The sequence below is a fragment of the Rana temporaria genome, chromosome 8, assembly GCF_905171775.1.
Source record: "Rana temporaria chromosome 8, aRanTem1.1, whole genome shotgun sequence".
Classification (NCBI taxonomy): domain Eukaryota; kingdom Metazoa; phylum Chordata; class Amphibia; order Anura; family Ranidae; genus Rana; species Rana temporaria.
In genome coordinates, this window is record NC_053496.1 from 162,563,404 (window position 1) to 162,583,111 (window position 19,708).

Consider the following 19,708-nt stretch of genomic DNA (forward strand, 5'->3'; position numbering starts at 1 on the left):
GTACTTGCCTAGCTAATTTACGGCGGCGTAGTGTAAATACGATACGCTACGCCGACGCAAAGATGCGGCGGGCTACTTGAATCCACCTATATATCTTGGTCTACCTTCATTAAAATAAACTTTAGCTGTTTTTTTGTTTTTTTTAGTTTTGGCACTTTGTGCTTTACTCCTGTTTGACTAACAATGTTTTTCTTCTGTAGAAATGGAGGTTCATTAAAGATTGAGTGTAAGGGGTGCTAAAAATAGCTAACAGCATGCATGGGATATAGCTCATTCTTTTGTTTTAACAACCCCCTTGTTCCCTGATGAAGGCAGCACGACTTTTGACTCTCTCTTACCTGTTGAACACTTGGATCATGGCCTAGGGAGAGGCATCCAAAAACACCAATAAATATGGACACACAGAGGATTAGCAGGTTGTTGACCAGAATCAGAGCATGCACAACAATGCCACCAGTCTGCCAAATAAATGGACTTGGATTAAAGAAAATCAATAAACAAGGGAATACATGACCTTAATTTCACAGTGTACATTTTGATGGCTTCAGTATCATGACTTGGTAAATAGTTTCATTACCTGTTTTTTCTAATCAATCCTCTGCAGGATCTTAAAGTACCTACTCTGTACAACTGTGTGATGTGGTCTACATCAGGCTTTCTCCACCATTTTAACACAGAAGACCAATTTGAAATAATGTCCCGGTCTCAGGGGGTCAGGGGAGAATGACCCCTCCCACATTAGTGGTCACTGAGAGAAGGACTTCCTTATATTGGTGGTCAATACAGGCCCCTTTACACCCCTTTGCACTGATGAACATACAGAAGAATACTCTTTAGTGGTCAATGAGAACAATACCCCCTACAAATAGATTAAATACAGAAACTCATCCACCCTGATCAATCAGGTTTTATACCGGGAAGAACCACTAGTACAAATATAAGACGGGTATACCTGAACCTTCAGGTTCCAATGGACAAGGGAGGAGAGAGGGAGGTCTTGTCTTTGGACGCCACCAAGGCCTTTGACAGTCTTAATTGGCAATATTAGCTATGGAAGCGGCCCAATTTGGACCGGGGTTTATCAACTGGGTAAAAATGCTCTATAGGACACCAGAGGCTAGAGTAAAGGTGAATAATGAACAGTCTGGCAAATTTCGATTGGGGAGGGGGACGAGACAGGGGTTCCCCTTGTCACCCCTTCTCTTTGCCATCGCAATCGAACATTTGGCCATTGCTCTTAGGTCCTCCACCCAGATAAAGGGCTTTAGAAAAGGCAAGCTGGAAGTAAAAGTTGCATTATATGCAGACGATCTCCTGCTGTTCGGTCGAATTTCTGGACTTAAGATAAACTGGAAACAAGTCTGTCCTTTTGCCAGTAGACCCCTTGGAAGGTCCTTTACCTAGAGAGGCTGCCCAGGTACAAATGGTGAACCAATTTAAATATCTGGGTATAAACATCTCTAGAGACCGTAACAGTACATAGAAGATAATTTAACCCAACTGCTGGTTAAGTTTAGGGGGGAAACAAAAGTATGGAAATGCCTACCAATATCTGTGGCTGGTTGCTGTAATTTAATTAAAATGATTTGGATGCTGCAACTTCTGTACATCTTACACAATTCCCCAATCTGGGTGTATAAAAAGTGGTTTCAAAAGATAGATACTGTCTTCAGGGAAATTATTTGGAAGGGTGGTCTGGCAAGAATATGTTTAAGAATCTTGCAATTACAGAAGCAGGAAGGAGGAGTAGCGCTCCCACACCCCTTCAGATACTTTTTAGCGTTACAACTTCAGCATATGGCGGGCTGTAATTTGGAAGGGGGAGAGGTAGGGAGGAAAATTCTTCTGCAGAATACCCCACACGGTTTGGTAGTAGTGGAAGCCCTGGAGGCGGGAACTTTTCCCCTAATGCCCCGTACACACGATCGGACCAAACCGATGAGACTGGCCCATCGGACCGTTTTCATCGGTTCACCTCTGAAGTGGCCGTACAGCCTGATATGTGTACACACCATCAGTCCAAAATCCGAGCGGGTCAGAACGCGGTGAAGTCAAACACACAACGTGCTGAATAAAACGAAGTTCAATGCTTCCAAGCATGCGTCGACTTGATTCTGAGCATGCGCGGGTTTTGAACCAATGCTTTTCTGTACTAACCATCGGTGTGGTCCGATGGGGCAGTGGTCCATCGGTTCGGTTTTGAAGCATGTTTAGAAATTTTGGACCGAAGGAAACCAGACCGGTAGCCTATGCACACGGTCGGTTTGGTCCTATGAAAATGAACTTCGGTTCATTCTCATCGGACCAAACCGACCGCGTGTACGGGGCCTGAGGCTGGGTTCACACTTGTCCGACAAACGGTCCTACATTGGGAGCCTCATGTAGCATGACGTGTGAAAATAAATGTTTCCCTATGAGAGCTGTCTTAACTGGTCCTACACAAGTCGGTCGGACTTTGAAAATGCTCCCTGCACTACTTTTGGTCCTACATTGATCCTACTTCAGACCCATTGAATATCATTGAAGTCGGACCAAAGTAGTATCCTGTTCATGAAAGTAGGATGGATGTAGGACCAATGTAAGATAAATGTAGGACCAATGTAGCAGAGCAAAGTAGGATGAAAGTAGTGTAGTAGTGTGAACCCAGCCTAAAAGGCTGGGTTCACACTACTACACTACTTTCATCCTACTTTGCTCTGTGTTCAATGTTTCCCTATGAGAGCGTCTTGTAGCGTCCTACACAAGTCGGTCCGACTTTGAAAATGCTCCCTGTACTACTTTTGGTCCTACATTGATCCTACTTCAGGCCCATTGAATATCATTGAAGTCGGACCAAAGTAGTATCCTGTTCATGAAAGTAGGATGGATGTAGGACCAATGTAGGATCAATGTAGGACCAATGTAGCAGAGCAAAGTAGGATGAAAGTAGTGTAGTAGTGTGAACCCAGCCTAAGGCTCTCCCAGAGGATGTCAAATCTGTTTTTATTATATAGAATCTATTACACTCCACGTAAACTTTTCCAGTTTGGCCGGAGACCTGATGCAAGTTGTCCCAGATGCAGACTTGATCCACATGTTTTGGAGATGCTGAAGTTGTTTCGCTACTGGAGGGAGGTAATAGGAATCATCGACCGTGTATTTGGAACCCGGTCGAGTTGGAGGTAAAGCATTGTCTGCTGGGACTTGAAGAAGGGGTGGGTAACCCAGGAAACACCCAAGGAGAAATTGATATACAAGACGCAAGGGGGACTAAAGAAATAAGATAACATCTGGAAACCCTGGTGGGAAGCAAGAGGGATTAACATTTAAATAACAAATAGCGTACTTTAGAACTTAAGTGATGTAGGTGACCCTACAGGGAAAAGAGAAAGGGAAAAAAATTTGGACCGGGATAGAGGAGAGTGGAAAGGAAGGATGAATGGGTGAACTGGATGGTGGTGAGTGGGTTAATGATTGGGTTAGGATGTAAGGTCCAAAAAGAACTACTAGACAGGACTACATGTATGTATGTATGTATGTATGTATGTATATACCCCCACAGAGGAAACCCCCATGGCTCTAATTGTGGATTTTTTTCAATGTTTTTTATCAATTTGATAGGCAGTGAGAGAACGGGAGGGGGGGTCGTGATGTTGGGGGTATGTTTGGCTTATTACTTGTTGGTGAATGTTGTAAAAATAAAAAAATGCTGCAATAAAGAAATAAAGTAAAAAATAAAAAAATAAATAAAAGATCATTGGTGTCAGTGGTAACTTATTTGAGAGGCAGAAATAACATATTGCTCAAGGATCCCTTAGCAACTTCTAGAGGACCTAAGATTACACAGAACCATAGTTGAGAAAGGCTGATCTATGGTGGTGCAAAAGCCTAATGCTGCATACACACCATCACTTTATGTGATGAAAAAAACCAACATTTTCTGTGAAGTAAAAAACGACCTTTTTGAATCTTCAATTTTCTAAGACGAAGTTGCCTACACACCATCGTTTTTCTCACAATGTTCTAGCAAAGCGAGGTTACGTTCCACCATGTTTTTCCATTGAAGCTCGCTTCATAACTAGCTTCTGGGCATGCGCGGGTGTAAAAACGTCTTTTTAAACGACGTTTTTTGCTACACACGGTCAATTTCTGTGAAGTAAAAAACGACGTTTTGAAAAACTACACATAAAATTGAAGCATGCTTCAATTTTTTTTGGTCGTTTTTTACAAGACATAAAACAACGTTTTCCCCCACACACGGTCAATTAAAGTGACGTTTTTAAAAACGTCGTTTTTTTTCATCACATAAAGTGATGGTGTGTACGGGGCATTACATTCTCAACCCCTTCTAGGCTTGCATCCCCTTCCACAAGTCATGCAGCCCCTCTGGGCTTTGCACCATTCCCTGAAGCGTTTTTTTTTTTTTTTTGTGTATAAATAGATTTTAAGAAGCTTTTACACTCATGTGTGCCTAATTTACCAACAACAACAATTATCAGTATTACCTTATAGCAACTGAATAGAATATCCATGCTGCTGTTTCATTTTCTGTTACAGGTCTCCTTCCCACCCCCAACATTTGGCTAGGCCAGTGATGGCTAACCTTGGCACTCCAGATGTTTCGGAACTACATTTCCCATGATGCTCAGGCACTCTGCAGTGTAGTGGAGCATCATGGGAAATTTAGTTCCAAAACATCTTGGGTGCCAAGGTTCACCATCACTGGGCTAGCCAGTAAAAAGAGGATCAGAACCCTGATGAGTTCATCTCTCTTTCACCCTCTCTCCTATCAGCATGTTCCTTGCACTGCAACACAACTGACTGACTTTTTGTGCTGCTCCTCTCCCCTCATAATGCATTTGTTTGGAACCCAAGGAGGGTCCCAAAAGCTTGTACCATAATAACCAAAGTTAGACAATAAAGAGTATCCCGTGAAACCTTCTGTAAAACACACAAGTATCTTTACTTTTAAGAAAACTGTGGGTCTGCTACAGCTATCTTCCTAATTTCTAATTTTTGCTTCTCGAAGACAGAAACATATTAAATGATTACAAAAGATATGCTTACATTATTTGTGCAGTAGTATGAGCTTTGGTCTCTACACCTCAGAGATGACAACGCTACTAGATCCAGGCAGGCAAAAATAATGCCAACACCACTCATGACAGCACTTACAACGTTCATAGCAAGAGAACCTCTCACCTACAAAGAGAAAAAAAGTAAATTAAGATGTTAGGCTTTCTACTGTTTGGTGATTGGCCATTTGAAGATTATTCAATAACGTTTAATTTTAAAAAAATTAACAACCACAATTCCAAAAAAAGTTAGAATGCTGAGTAAAATCTACATAAAAACAGAATGCAATGATTTGCAAATCTCATAAACCTTTTCACAATAGAGAATAGAAAACATATCAAATTTTTAAACTGAGAAAACAGGGCATTTTAAAGCGGTAGTAAACTCCTTTTTTACCCTTGTACCTACGGGTAAGCTTATAATAATGCTTACCTATAGATACAGTGAATATATCCTAAACTTGCAGTGTTTGGAGCTATTCACACTGGATGCAGTTAGTGATGTCACTGACGCATGAGCTCTGAAGGTCTGTGAAGGTATGTGCTCGGAACCTGGAAGGAAGACCGGGCGAAGCTGGAAGCCCTGCCAGCAGGGCTTCGTTCTAAGGTAAGTGTCATGGATATGCAGTAATGTTTGTCTGTCGGCTTACCTTCTCCATGTGTTCACCTAAGGCCTCCGTGGACCGTTTTCATCGGACATGTCCACTCGGAGATTTCGGTCTGATGGTTGTACACACCATCAAACCGAAATCCGTGCGGACAGGATACGCGGTGACGTGGCCTCGCCGTCGCCGCGACGACGTCCGCGACCCTGGAAGGTCAATGCTTCCACGCATGCGTCGAATCACTTTGACACATGCGAGGGCTTTCGGCCGAGCGGACATGTCCGGTAAGTCGTACAGACGACCGAACATGTCCGACGGACAGGCTTCCAGCGGACATGTTTCTTAGCATGCTAAGAAACATTTGTCCGCTGGAAACCTGTCCGATCCGCCAGAAAATTGTCCGGTCCACAGGCCAGTTTCAGCAGACATGTTCGGTCGTGTGTACGTGGCCTTAGAGGCCAGTCACTCTCACCTGGCTGCTTTTATTATCTCTCCTCCCTGTATGGCTCCACCCCAGGCCATATCAGGAACTCTATATTAACCAGTGCACTGCAGGTCTGCCTTGCTGATCAACATTGTTTGTTAAGCATTGTGTGTTTGGGTTCCTGCTTGCTGTGTGCTACGTTTATCTCTGTGTACCGATCTTGGCTTATCCCCGACTATTCCTGTTTGCTTGTGACCCTGACCTTTGGCCTGTCCTTTTTTTATCCTTGTCTGCTTGTCGCCCTGACCTTGGCTTAACCCCTCACTATCTCTTGTATCCTGAGTGGGTGCTTCCCCTCTCTCCTCTATGCCCTATGGGGCGTGAGCTAGGGGACTCTGGGGGCTACGACCTGGATTCAGTTGCAGCTAAGGCCATCCTCACCACTAGCTCTGGTGAATACCCGCTGGATCTTAGACTCTGCACCCTGGGGAATCTTAGGCTCTAGCTCCCTGTGGGATCCCTGTTAGTGCTACAGTGAACCTGCCTTCCTTAGCCACCCAGTGTTCCGTCTGCAGCAGTCATCCGTATGGTCCACTACCTTAGCAGTGCACTCCTGCCCCAACGATGTACATCTGTCACCTGACATCCGGTAACCTGACAGTAAGTATTTCATAATGTGCTAGTATGTACATTTCTTTTAAAATAACCAGGCACAACCAGAAATGTATTTATACTAGCAAAGGCGTATGTCTGTTGGTGCATGTGAGAGAGAGGATAGATACTAGTGGAGAAAATATGTATACAGTGCCTTAAAAAGTATTCATATCCCTTGACATGTTTTACATTTTGTCATGCTACAAACAAAAATGTAAATGTGTTTTTGGGGGATTTTATATCATAGACCAACCCAAAGTGGCACATAATTGCGAAGTGGAAGAAAAATGATAAATGGTTTTCACAACTTTTTACAAATAAATATCTGAAAAGCGTGCATTTGTATTCAGCCCCCCTGAGTCAATACTTTGTAGAACCCCCTTACACTGCAATTACAGCTGCAAGTCTTTTTGGGTATATGTCTACCAGCTTTGCACATCTAGAGAGTGAAAATGTTGCCCATTCTTGTTTGCAAAATAGCTCAAGCTCTGTCAGATTGGATGGAGAGTGTCTGAACAGCAATTTTCAAGTCTTGTCACAGATTCCCATTTGGATTTAGGTCTGGACCTTGACTGGGCCATTCTAACACATGAATGTGCTTTGATCTAAGCCATTCTATTGAATCTCTAGCTGTATGTTTAGGGTTGTTGTCCTGCTGGAAGGTGATCCTCCACACCAGTCTCAAGTCTTTTGCAGACTCTAAGGCCGCGTACACGCGGTCGGTCAAAACTGATGAAAACGGATTGAAGGACCGTTTCATCGGTCCAAACCGATTGTGTGTGGGCCCCATCGGTCAGTTATCCTTCGGTCAAAAAAGAGAGAACTTGCTTTAAAATTTAACCGATAGACTGATAACCGATAGGTCAAAACCGATGGTTAGTATGCAAAAGCATCGGTTAAAAACCTGCGCATGCTCAGAATCAAGTCGACGCATGCTTGGAAGCATTGAACTTCGTTTTTCTCTGCACGTCATTGTGTTTTACGTCACCGCGTTCTGACACGATTGTTTTTTTAACTGATGGTGTGTAGGCACATCAGACCATCAGTCAGCTTCATCGGTTAACCGCATTGGATGGACCGACCGTGTGTATGCGGCCTAACAGGTTTTCTTCTAAGATTGCCCTGTATTTGGCTCCATCCATCTTCCAATCAACTCTGACCAGCATCCCCACAACATGATGCTGCCCCCACCATTCACGGTGGAGATGGTGTGTTAATGGTGATGTGCAGTGTTTTCCATCAAACATGGCATTTTGCTTTTAGGCCAAAAAGTTAAATTTTAATCTAATTTTACCAGAGCACCTTATTCCACATGTTTGCAGTTTGCGAGGAGCCATGTCGGGGACACAGCGAACACAACAAATGTGTCTTCTTATGGCTTTCTTTAAACAATTGATTTTTTTCTTGTCACTCTTCCATAAAAACCAGATTTGTGGAGTGAACGACTAATAGTTGTCCCGAGGACAGATTCTTCCACCTGAGCTGTGGATCTCTGCAACTTCTCCAGAGTTACCATGGGCCTCTTGGCTGCTTCTCTGAGTAATTATCTCCTTGCCTGGCCTGTCAGATTTGGTCAACGGCCATGTCTTGGTAGGTTTGGAGTTGTTTGGTATAAGGAGAGGGCGTGGGGTGGGGGAATCCGCGCTAGGTGAAATGAATGTATTAAACCATTAAGGGTGAGTCCTGAGAGGGACGTCCTGCAGCTGTACACTAATGCTTAGATATAGAAACAAAAAAAACACGTAGAGGAGAACAGTGCAGTGCTGGACAGAATATAGGATCAAATGTGTGAAATAAATGTGGAATATAACAATTTAAGCAATAGACCATAAATAAATGAATAAAGTGGTAGACCAGCAGAATCTTAAATCGCAATTGTCCTCTGAAAGAGTGGACAGTTGCGGTGAGTGAAGTGATAACTAAACCTTTAAGTTGAGTGATGTGATAACTAAATCAAAAGAATAACAGAAAAAATGGTACCGCAGTGACAGTGAACCAGTAAACCTCTCACAGTAGTCCACCAACTTAATATATACTGTGCCACATGAGAGCAAAATTGGAAAAGTATATAAAAAATATATTAATAATAATGCGCAGTAAACTAATGCAGTGCAAATCCACAGAGTGTATATATAAAAAAATATATATAAAGAAAAAAATAATATATTAAAAATAGGGTCCACAGGGGGGAGTAGGGGCTACAAGCCCACTCCAAAGAAGGTGGTAGGAAAGTGAAGATCCAATAAAAGTCCACAGGTGGAGATAGGAAAAGGCAATCCACAGAAGATCCCACACCAGGAGAATTGGAGGCTTACCGGAAAGCCTGCGACCCGACCTTCTCAGGAGGGGTCTAAACAGGCGTGTTGGGAGACAGTTGTCCCTTGGAATGGTAGGAATGGATCGATAACCCTCACGGATCAGATGTCAGGATCCACAGCTCCTCGTGTAGATCGGTGATGACAGCGCTCACAGAGGTGTGTGTTGGCGGTGATCAACAGGCATCATGTATGGAGGAAAGAGGAAACATTCCCATAGTGTAGACTTCTTGATGTATGTTTATTTAAAAGGTCAATAACAATTCCCATACAAAGGGAGCGAAACACAGGGTCCTTGCAAGGATAAAAACTCAGAATAATCAAATAGACCGCCTTGGGCCATTAGCGCATGCGCAGTGCGTGTGTTGCAGCCCGACGATCGTTTTGTCGTAATGACGTCATCAGGGACACGCACACATCACCGCGCATGCGTCATTTATACAGCCCAAAGCGTGAGTAGGATAGGCTCATTGGACAAGGCCGAGATGAAACGGAGTGCACAATAGGCTGGACTTGTCATTGTATTACAAAGAAAAAAGCACCATGCCATCTTGTGGATGAAAGAGTGTATTACCGCTCAGAATAATATTAGTTAAAATATAAGTAAAAATAAGACATAAAAGACACACTGACGTTAATTATGACAGTGTGTATGGGCAATGATCTGAATATATCAGTTATTTGAAGAATTATTGGTACTAAATCCAGAGTAATTCCCCAAATGAATGTAAAAAGTGTATATATATATATATATATATATATATATATATATATATATATATATATATATATATATATATATATATATATATAAAAAATACACTTAAAAAATTCCACATATGCCATAGGGATTTTTTTTTTTTTTTTACATAGGCAGCAGTATCTAGTTGATTGGTACTCTACATCTATAGAGTACACAAGGATCACAGAATTATGTACATGGATCACAAAAATGTACTTAGCAGAGTGAAACTATTCTACAGACTAATGTAAAGAAATGGAAGTAAAAAAAGCATGGGGGTTCAGTGAGGTGTTGATTGGACGGGGTTCAGGTGGGGCTCTTAACTGTTATTGATGAAACAATTAATGTCCCATTCGACATTAAGTCCCCCAGGGACATGGCAACCGAGCTTATAAATCCAATTGGTTTCAGCCCTAGAAATGGATCTTGTGCCATTGCTGCCTCTCCAATGTGGGGCATATTTCTCTAGGGCTATGAAAACAGTCCCCTCTGGGTTTTTATTGTGATTTAATTAGTAATGTTTGGACACATTATGTTTGTCAAATCCGATTTAAGATGTTGGTGATGTGTTCCCCCCACCTAACCTGTAATTTACGTGTGGTGCGCCCAACGTATTCCAAACCACATGAACACCTTATAAGGTACACTGCACATTTAGTGCTACAGGTAATAAAGGTTTTAATGGGATATGTTTTGCCTGTGCCTGTGGAGGTGAAATCCGTGTAGCGTCTATTCTGAAGAACATTCAGTTTACAGGCTCTACATTTTTTGCAAGAATAGAAACCTTTGAAGTCTCCAAAGAACGCCAGTTGGCGTGGGACATCTAGCACATTGGGTGCTAGCGAGTGTCTGAGATTTGGAGCTCCTCTGAATAGAACTGTAGGGTTAGTTGTAAGGAGTGGGCCCAGGATCCTGTTGTTTTTGATAACTGCCCAGTGTTTCTTTATGATTCTCTTAATAGCCCAATGTTGGCTAGAAAAAGTAGTTATAAAGGCCAAACCAAAGTTCTCTTTTTACATTAATGTCCGGTGGTTTATCAGCCAGCAGGGTGCACCGGTCTATCTGGCTTACTTCTCTAATAGTGTGGTCAAGTTTTACCCCATCGTAGCCTTTAGCTAATAATCTAGTTTTAAGAAGTGCTGCCTCCTTCAAATACTTGTCTAGATCCATGCAGTTCCGTCTGAGATGTAAAAACTGGCCCTTTGGGACCGCTCTCAACCAGGATGGATGGTGGCATGAATCAAGCAGTATATACCCATTTCTATCAGTGGGCTTAAAGTACGTTGAAGTAACAATTTTGCCTTCGACTATAGAAATGTGTAAGTCCAAAAAATGTATCCTACTGGAACTTTTTTTGTGGGTTAAAACAATACCCCTGTCATTTAAGTTAAGGGTCGAGATGAAAGAGTTTGGAGTTGTGCCATACTCTTTCCATGTTCAGATGATGGATTGAACAGTGCTTTATGAGATGTTCAAAGCATGGGATATTTTTTTATAACTTAACCCTTTAAACTTTTCTACACCTTTATCCATGATCTGTGAAAGATTTTTGAGTTTAGCCCTTAAATATTAGAGTCTTGAGCTAGGCATAAGGGAAAGTACCATCATCCTTTCTAAAAAAAATAGGAGGGGAAGGAGGGAGGGGACAGTTGCTGAAGCTGTCTTCCTACACATCAAAAGGAAAAAAAGTGCGCTTATCAAGTGAAATATATACAGCTGCAAACTCAAATGTTTATACAAACAAAATGAACATAAAGAAAGATGGAGTTGCGCTAACAAAATGTAATGATTGTGTTTATCCCATCAAAAAAAGGGACAAGAATAAATGTAAAAAAGTCCAGTGATGAAGAGAAAAAATTCAATAATGAAAACAAAAAACAAAAAAAGTCTTTTGATAGAGATGTGATAGCTGAAATCATAAATTCATAAAAGTCATTTCTGTGAATGATCAAAAGCACAAACAGCTATCCAGAAATGGAGAAGATCTGGAAGGAAGATGAACAATGGACCTGGATCCCAACTCCCTGGTATTACTGACCCTTACCAGATAAAATGATCCTCATGGATCAGGCCAAGCGAGCAGCCACACACCTGGACTGCACAGGGGATTGGAATCCTTAAAAGATCTTCTCAATGGTTCTCCAGCAGAATATCCAAGAAAAAACAAATAGGCAAAAATAGTGTGATACTGTATAGAGCACTTGCATGTAATATCCCCCAGTGACTGGCAAACGGACAGTGTGACATATAAGACCACCACCACAGTACACACTGCTCCTTACCAGAGCCCTGTGAATGACTATCGCAAACAGCAAATGAAGTATGTGCAGCAGGTGGGGGTCTTGTCAGAGCGATCCTCAAACAGGCAGTCAGGCGATAAATGAGCATGTAGGAGAGAACTCACAATAGTGTAACATCGTTTAAACGTTTTAATGAGTAAAAAAGTAATGCACTTACAGCATAAAAGAAAACAACAGCATAAAAGTTCCGGCCGGTAGTAGAACGAATTCCTCACTCGCGGTGACGTCAGCACGCCTCCTCCCAACGTTTCGTCCAATCAGACTTGTTCACGGGGTATGTGTTCAAACCCATGTGATCCGATTCCATCTGATTTCACAGTTTGCCTTGCATGCATTCTGTGAACCAATTTGGGGTTGTCATTAACTTTTTATATCGACACCCACAGTGGTTAGCAGAGTGAACTGCCTGCGAGCCGGTTGTGATGCAGGAATCCGCATTACACCAGTGTAAATTGAGCCTAAAACTGGATGAGGAACAGGCAAACTCTGCTACTAAGCTGAGGTTGTGTAAGGCGGTTTCATGTCACAGGTCATACACCGTGGCAAGACTGAGCACAGCAACAAGACACAAGGTAGTTATTCTGCATAAGCAAGGTCTCTCCCAGACAAAGATTTCAAAACAGACTGGTGTTTCAAGATGTGCTGTTCAAGCTCTTTAAAGAAGCTAAAAGAAACAACATTGAGGACCATAGACACAGTGGGCGGCCAAGGACATAAAGTGGAGTTCCACACAAAAGTGGAACTTCCGCTCATTTGTCTACTCCCCCCTCCGGTGCCACATTTGGCACCTTTCGGGGGGGGGGGGTAGATACCTGTCTTTGACCCCACTTTCGGGCAAATTACGCCAGCAGCTCGGCTCCCTCTTCCTTCGTCCTCCTTCCCCCGCCACAGGGCCAGTAGGAACTGAGCCTCGCGCATGCACAGTAGGGTTCCCAGTGTGAAGACGTAAGGCTACACTGCTGGGTTCCCTTACCTGCAATGGCGGTGGCAGCACCCGACAGCTGATGAAAACGTCAACTGCGGTGCCGACATCGCTGGACTCTAGGACAGGTAAGTGTTCTATTATTAAAATTAGCAGCTGCAGTACGTGTAGTTTCTGGCTTTTAATTTTTGCAGGGATGGGCGGACACATTATGCTCACTTCCTTTTGACATTGGAAGATGTCTAGCAGTGCCATTAGCACAGAGCTGATGGGTATTTTTTGGTCCCAGTCGTTTCCATCTAATGTCCAGATATGTCTTGCCAGAAGTGGGTTTCATGAAGGAATTCCGGCCAAAAAGCTATAGATCCAATATGGAAACAAGGCTAAGTGACTTAACTATGTGCAAAACCATAGGATCTAGGGTGCAGAAAAATGAGTGGCAGGTACTCTGGACTGATGAGTCAAAATTTGAAATATTTGGCTGTACCAGAAGGCAACTTGCTGAAGGGCTGGAGAACAGTACAGTAATCAGTGTCTTCAGGCGACACTGAAGCATGGTGGTGGTTCCTAGCAAGTTTGGCACTTCTTCCTGTAAATGGAGTTGGAGAATTGGTAAGGATAAATGTTGTCCTCAATGTTGAGAAAAACAGGCAGATACTTATCCATCATGCCACACCATCAGGGAGGCATATGATTGGCTGCATGTTTGACCCCAAATTTATTCTGCAGGAGGACAACAACCATCTTCAACATAAAAAAGAACAAGGCGTCCTGGAAATTATATTTTGGCCCCCACAGAGCCCTGATCTCAATATCATGGAGTCTGTCAGGGATTACATGAAGAGGTAGAAGGTTTTGAGGCAGCCTAAATCTACAGAAGATTTGTGGTTAGTTCTCCAAGGTTTTTAGAACAACCTACCTAATGAGTTCCCTCAAAAACAAGGTGCAAGTGTACCTAGAAGAATTAATGGTGTTTCAGAGGCAAAGGGTGGTCACACTAAATATTATTTTGATTTGAATTTCTCTTCTAGTTATTTAATGGTTTATATTTATCAATTAACAAAATGGAAGGGAAAGTGGTACTATGAAAGAATTTGGCTCATGTATGGAGGCATGAGGTTGCCAACATCTCTGTATCAATTGAAAAAGATGAATACCTCTAAGTGAGGTGAGATTTTTCGGGCAACCAAAAAAATATTGTGACAACTAGGTCATAAAAATATATAAATTTTAATACATTAGTTTACAGCATAAACATTTCATAGTAACAACATTATTTAAAAAAAAGATGAAAGATTTCAGGATAGAGAAAATTGTTACTGCTAGAGGATCACCACACACCCCAGGACTAGGCTAAGGGTATAGGTGATCATTTATCCGACGCGTTTCAGATGTCTCAATAATACATCTTTCTTCAGGGAATAGAAAGCAGCAAGAGTTTTTCCTAAAACAAAAGAAGGGTATATAATAACATACATATAAAATATATACCTGTGACCAAAGATTTGTTTTTTGACATTTGCAGCATGTAGAAAAGAGGGGGGAGAGATGGAAAGCTCAATATGTAAAAGGAAAGTGGAACTCACCCCTTTCCAGACACAGAGCGCCTAGATCATCCCCATGGAGCTTGTGTATGAGCCGCAATCAGGGCAACCAAACCAGATGGTGTGCTTAATGTCCATAACGATCCCCCAATCCAGAGGACTCCATAACCATGGGGGGGTGGAGTAACATAAGTCTCCACAAAGGAGTCAGCAGTCATAGAACAATAGAAGGTGTAATGGCTGGGGAGAGATTTAGGTAGATATGTACAGGGAGGGTATTAGATTCTTCACTAAGAAGTGAGACCAAAAATAGAAACAATCTCCCTAAAGTGTACTTACCACTCCCAGTGCATCAGCTCAAATAAAGGTGAACAACCATTCCAGTCATAGAAACCAAACTTGACCAGAAGCCAAAATAACCTCCAGCTCCAACAGGGGAAGGGAGGAAAATGAATGCTGACAGGAAACCCCCCTGACTTCCCTTTGTACTTACTTTGAGGATGATGAACCTCAGGTGTGGATGATCCATTCACTCCGGCGATGTAGCAGCTGTTCCTTGAATGGGATAATTGGTTGTGGGTGGAGCAGTGGATAGACATTGGGGCTCAACTAGAGTGACTCCCATCCTCCAAATCCCCCATGTTTGGCGTGCAAACAGCGCGCCCACTACTGACGTCAACGTCAGGTGGCCGAGCTCTAATCAATCAGGGCACGACACCATGGACATGCCGCTGGTGACGCGCATCCTGCGCGTCACACAGCACATGACCCACGGCGTCTAGTGTGATTACAGAATCCCGAAAGGTCATGTGACAGCAGCGCACCCAATCAGGTGCACGGGATGTCAGATGACTGGACATGAACGCAATACACACAATGGAGCCACCCACTGTGCGCGTCACAGCGACGCGAATGAAGTGCGCTCAACAACCGGACAGGGAAAAATAAAGAAGTGTCCGCACAGAAGGGGCGGAAATTACTACCCACTCCAGAGAGCCGAGTAGTCCATAGGTTTAAACAACAGCAATAAAATTGCAGTTTCGGGACATCATTGAACCAGGGAACCCGGGGAAATAAGGGAGTCAGAGGATAAATGCAGGGCAAATAAAGTGGGACCATTGGAGGAACGCTTCATGAAGCGAGGGCAAACTCCTGAGGATAGGGCAAAGATATTCACTATGCCTAGATATTTCAGAACTGACAGATAAGGAGGTCTGACAGTTGAAAGGGAGATAAAGTCACCACTGCCGGGTAGGAGAGAGCCTCTAGGGCATAAAATGCCCCTGGGACGGGCACAAAGGTGCTACTCTCCCCCGGCAGTGGATGGAGGAGCCCTCTTGTGATTGGTTGAGATGGGACCATCACGGACATCAACAACATCCAGAAAGGGCCGGTGAAGAAGCGGTACTTGACACATATGGCTCCTAGTTGGAGAGCCACAGGGTGCACTGTCAACAAATCATCAATAGTTGATCACAGGTTTACAATCAAAAATTTCATGTATAAATCCAAAAAAAAAAAGAACTTTTTAGCTCATACATTTACAAAATCAAAATCATACAATAATTTATAAGTATAAATCCTACTTATTACAAATCTCAACCTGAGACCCCAGTATCCCAAAGGGTACAGTTAGGGTTTGAATAGGGAGGGGGGGAAAAAAAAAAAAAAGGGGGAGAAAGAGGCAGGAGGGGGGAGGGGGGGGAGGGGGGAGAAAAAATTGGGGAAAAAGCACAGTTTTAACAGTTGGTCGGTTCAGGAAAAGGGGGAAGGGGAAGGGGCAGGAGGATGATCTCCCAGTGGCATGTGGGGGCTAGTCCGTTTTCCCCGAACTGAACCCCTCTAAGAAGGGCCTAAAGCTCTCCATCTCGTTGAGTCCTGGAAAGATTGTAGCTTTAAGGCATCTGATCCAGCGCATCTCGCGCTGGAGAAGTACCTTGTTCCAGTCCCCCCCACGTAGAGGGATATGTATTCTGTCAAGAACGGAAAAGTTGACTTTGGGCATATGGTACCCATGTGCTTTGGCCACGTGTCTCCCAAGGGGTAAATACAAATTGCCAATTCTCATGGAATGCATGTGTTTTTCCACTCTTTTATAAAGAGGTTGTTTGGTCTTACCAACGTAGAAGGAGCCACACTGGCACTGCATGAGGTAGACTACTCCCCGTGTGGTACAGTTGGCAAAATGTTTTAGCGAGAGAGTCTCCCCATTGGGCAATGCCAGTGTGGTCCTCCTACCAATGACCTCACATTGCGCGCAGTGTCCACATGGGAAAGTCCCATGGGTCTTGCAGGGGTCTTTGGCAGAGTTGCCTTTGTATTCACTCCGGACCAAAATAGTCCCCAGTGAATCCGCACGTTTAAACGTAAGCTGAGGTCTATCCAAGAGTAAATTTTGGAGGATGGGGTCCTCAGTGAGTATAGGCCAAAATTTTGTTATTATTCTTCTAATTCTTGCATGCTCATTTGAGAACCCCAAAATGATCCTTGAGTTGTTTTCTTCAGATCTGACATTTTGTGATTTGGTTTTAAAAATCAACTTGCGTCTGTCTAAGGCTTTAACTCTGTTAAACGCTTTCCGGAGACAGGTTTTGGTGTATCCCCTGGCGGATAGCCGGAGGGAGAGTGCATTGCATTGTTCGTGGAAGTCATCTTCCATCGAACAGTTTCTCCTGATTCTAAGAAACTGGCTATAGGGTATAGACCTCTTGAGGGGTTCGGGGTGAAAGCTACCCGCATGTAATATGGTATTCCCAGCGGTCTCTTTCCTAAAAACAGTAAATATGTCTGTATATGCAGGTTATACTCTCTGTGGAACCTAAGAGGTTAATCCTGTGCATTGTGTAAAAAGGGTGTTTGATACCGTCTTCTGTGATTCTTTTTACTGTCCCCAATCCATCTTCTGATAGAACAGTCTTATGCCGCGTACACACGATAATTTTTCAGCATGGAAAAAACGTTGTTTTTCAAAAACGTCATTTAAAATGATCGTGTGTGGGCTTCACATCATTTTTCAGGTTCTGAAAAACGAAAAAAAAAAAATTCGAACATGCTGCATTTTTTAACGTCGTTTTAAACAATCTCGTTTTTCGGGTTGTAAAAAAATGATTGTGTGTGGGCTAAAACCACGTTTTAAACCCACGCATGCTCAGAAGCAGGTTATGAGACGGGAGCACTCGTTCTGGTAAAACTACCGTTCATAATGGAGTAAGCACATTCATTACGCTGTAACAGACAGAAAAGCGCAAATCGTTTTTTACTAACACGGAATCAGCTAAAGCGGCCCAAAGGTGAATAGAACTTCCCCTTTTATAGTGCCGTCGTACGTGTTGTACGTCACCATGCTTTGCTAGATCATTTTTTAAAAATGATGGTGTGTGGGCAACGTCGTTTTAATGATGAAGATGGGAAAACTTCGTTTTTTGGAGAAAGGCTGAAAAACAACGTTTTTTTTTTCATGCTGAAAAATGATCGTGTGTGCATTAGAGGCACTCTGCACATGCTCAGTTTGGTGTGTATTGCTAGAGAGTTTTTATTTGTTTGTTTATTTATTTATTTATTGGAGGATACTGCATGTGATCAGGACAGGGCCAATCAGTACTGTTCAGACAGAGAGTCAGGGGTCCTGCAGCCTCATAGGACAGTCAGAGAATAATGAAAACTCCTCCTACCAGCTTTAACCAGTGCTCAGCCGGACACACATAGATATCACAAGACTGCCATATACCGCTGATGAAAAAAGGTATATAGCCATTTATATTTACTAAAATAATTGCATTTCCATGTTCTGTGTACACTGGAAGACCAGACATAGTGAATGCAGGGCCCTGAGCTTATTAACACTTTAACACTTCTGTTTCTGAAAGCATTCTTAATTTACAGCATTTTTTTCACACCTGCCTAAAACTTTTGCACAGTAGCATGTGTTTATATAAATATAAATGCCATATCTGGGTTAAAAGGCAAGGGGGTTGACACTGTCCAGTGGAACATATACAGATAAAAAAATAAAAAATTCAACCTGAAGCAGTAATTTTTTAAATGATTAAGGTAAAGTATTAGGCCTGGATTCACGTACAAGTTACACCGGCGTATCTTCAGACATAAAATTTACAAAACACAAGCCCACATCTTCCACATTTGAATTAGGCAGGCTTACGCCGGCCTATTTACGCTACGCCGCCGCAACTTTGGTTTGAGAATACGGCACTTGCCTGTAAAAGTTGCGGAGGCATAACGTAAATAGGATATGTTACGCCCGCACAAAGATACGCGATTCTACGTGAATCCGGGCCTTAATGTCCAATTCCATAGAGAGCGGCTCACATTCTCCTGCTATGCGAATTGAATGCAGGGAAAGCCGCATCCAATTCGCATAGGTGTGAACCCAGCCTTACAAAAAAAAAAAAGGAAAGATCATCACTAGGCCCTTGGAAAATTAGTTTGATAAAATAATAAAATAAACTGGAATTAAGTTTTTTTGTTGAAAATGTACATACCTGACAAATGGATGGCTTAGAGTAAGCTGCAAGGGTTATACTTCCTGTAATGATATACTACAAAATAATTACATACATGTAATAATAATAACAAAAATTATAACATTGAAACATTAAACCAGTTGACTAAAACTGAAGTGGTACTTACAGCTACTGCTGCCCAAAAGGGGTTTCCACTTATCAGGGAAAGTCTGAAAATAGAGAAGCAGATCATGCCAATTCCCAACATCAAATTATATGTGGCTGCACAAATCAGCACCACCTAAAAAAAAAAGGCAATTCTTGTTTTTAGGTCATTCAGTATACATCAGGCTCCAGTTTACTTTTGTTATATTTCCTAGCTATATTTGCGGTATATACTGTATTTACAGTCCAGTCCATGGAAGTGCTGCTGCTGAACCCAGACCAAAATCAGAGATTAGTAGGCAAGTGTTCCTATATTAATAGTTTACTTATGTTGCCCATATATTTCTGTCACCATTTTTTAGATTTTGTGTGTATATCTCTGTATATCAGTTCCCTTGTGATGAACATGCACTCACTATACCAGATAACACAGTCTGTGACATGGTTGTCTGTCACCTTCCTGTGTCTTAGTACATGAACCAGCTTGTTACAATAGAGTTTTTATGCAGCTCTTGGTATTTTC

General features: G+C 42.5%; 2 long non-coding RNA genes across 2 annotated transcripts; both read right to left on the bottom strand.

Annotated features, from left to right (window-relative positions):
- Positions 1 to 335: 335 nt before the first annotated feature.
- Positions 336 to 19,367, bottom strand: LOC120909321. The gene is made up of 3 exons (XR_005741247.1): positions 19,060 to 19,367; positions 5,047 to 5,181; positions 336 to 458 (listed from the first exon to the last, which is right to left on the bottom strand). It is a non-coding gene; the product is annotated as an uncharacterized LOC120909321 (long non-coding RNA).
- On the bottom strand, positions 14,602 to 15,011 carry LOC120909317. Its single transcript, XR_005741243.1, has 2 exons — positions 14,900 to 15,011; positions 14,602 to 14,800 (listed from the first exon to the last, which is right to left on the bottom strand). It is a non-coding gene; the product is annotated as an uncharacterized LOC120909317 (long non-coding RNA).
- Positions 19,368 to 19,708: the final 341 nt, after the last annotated feature.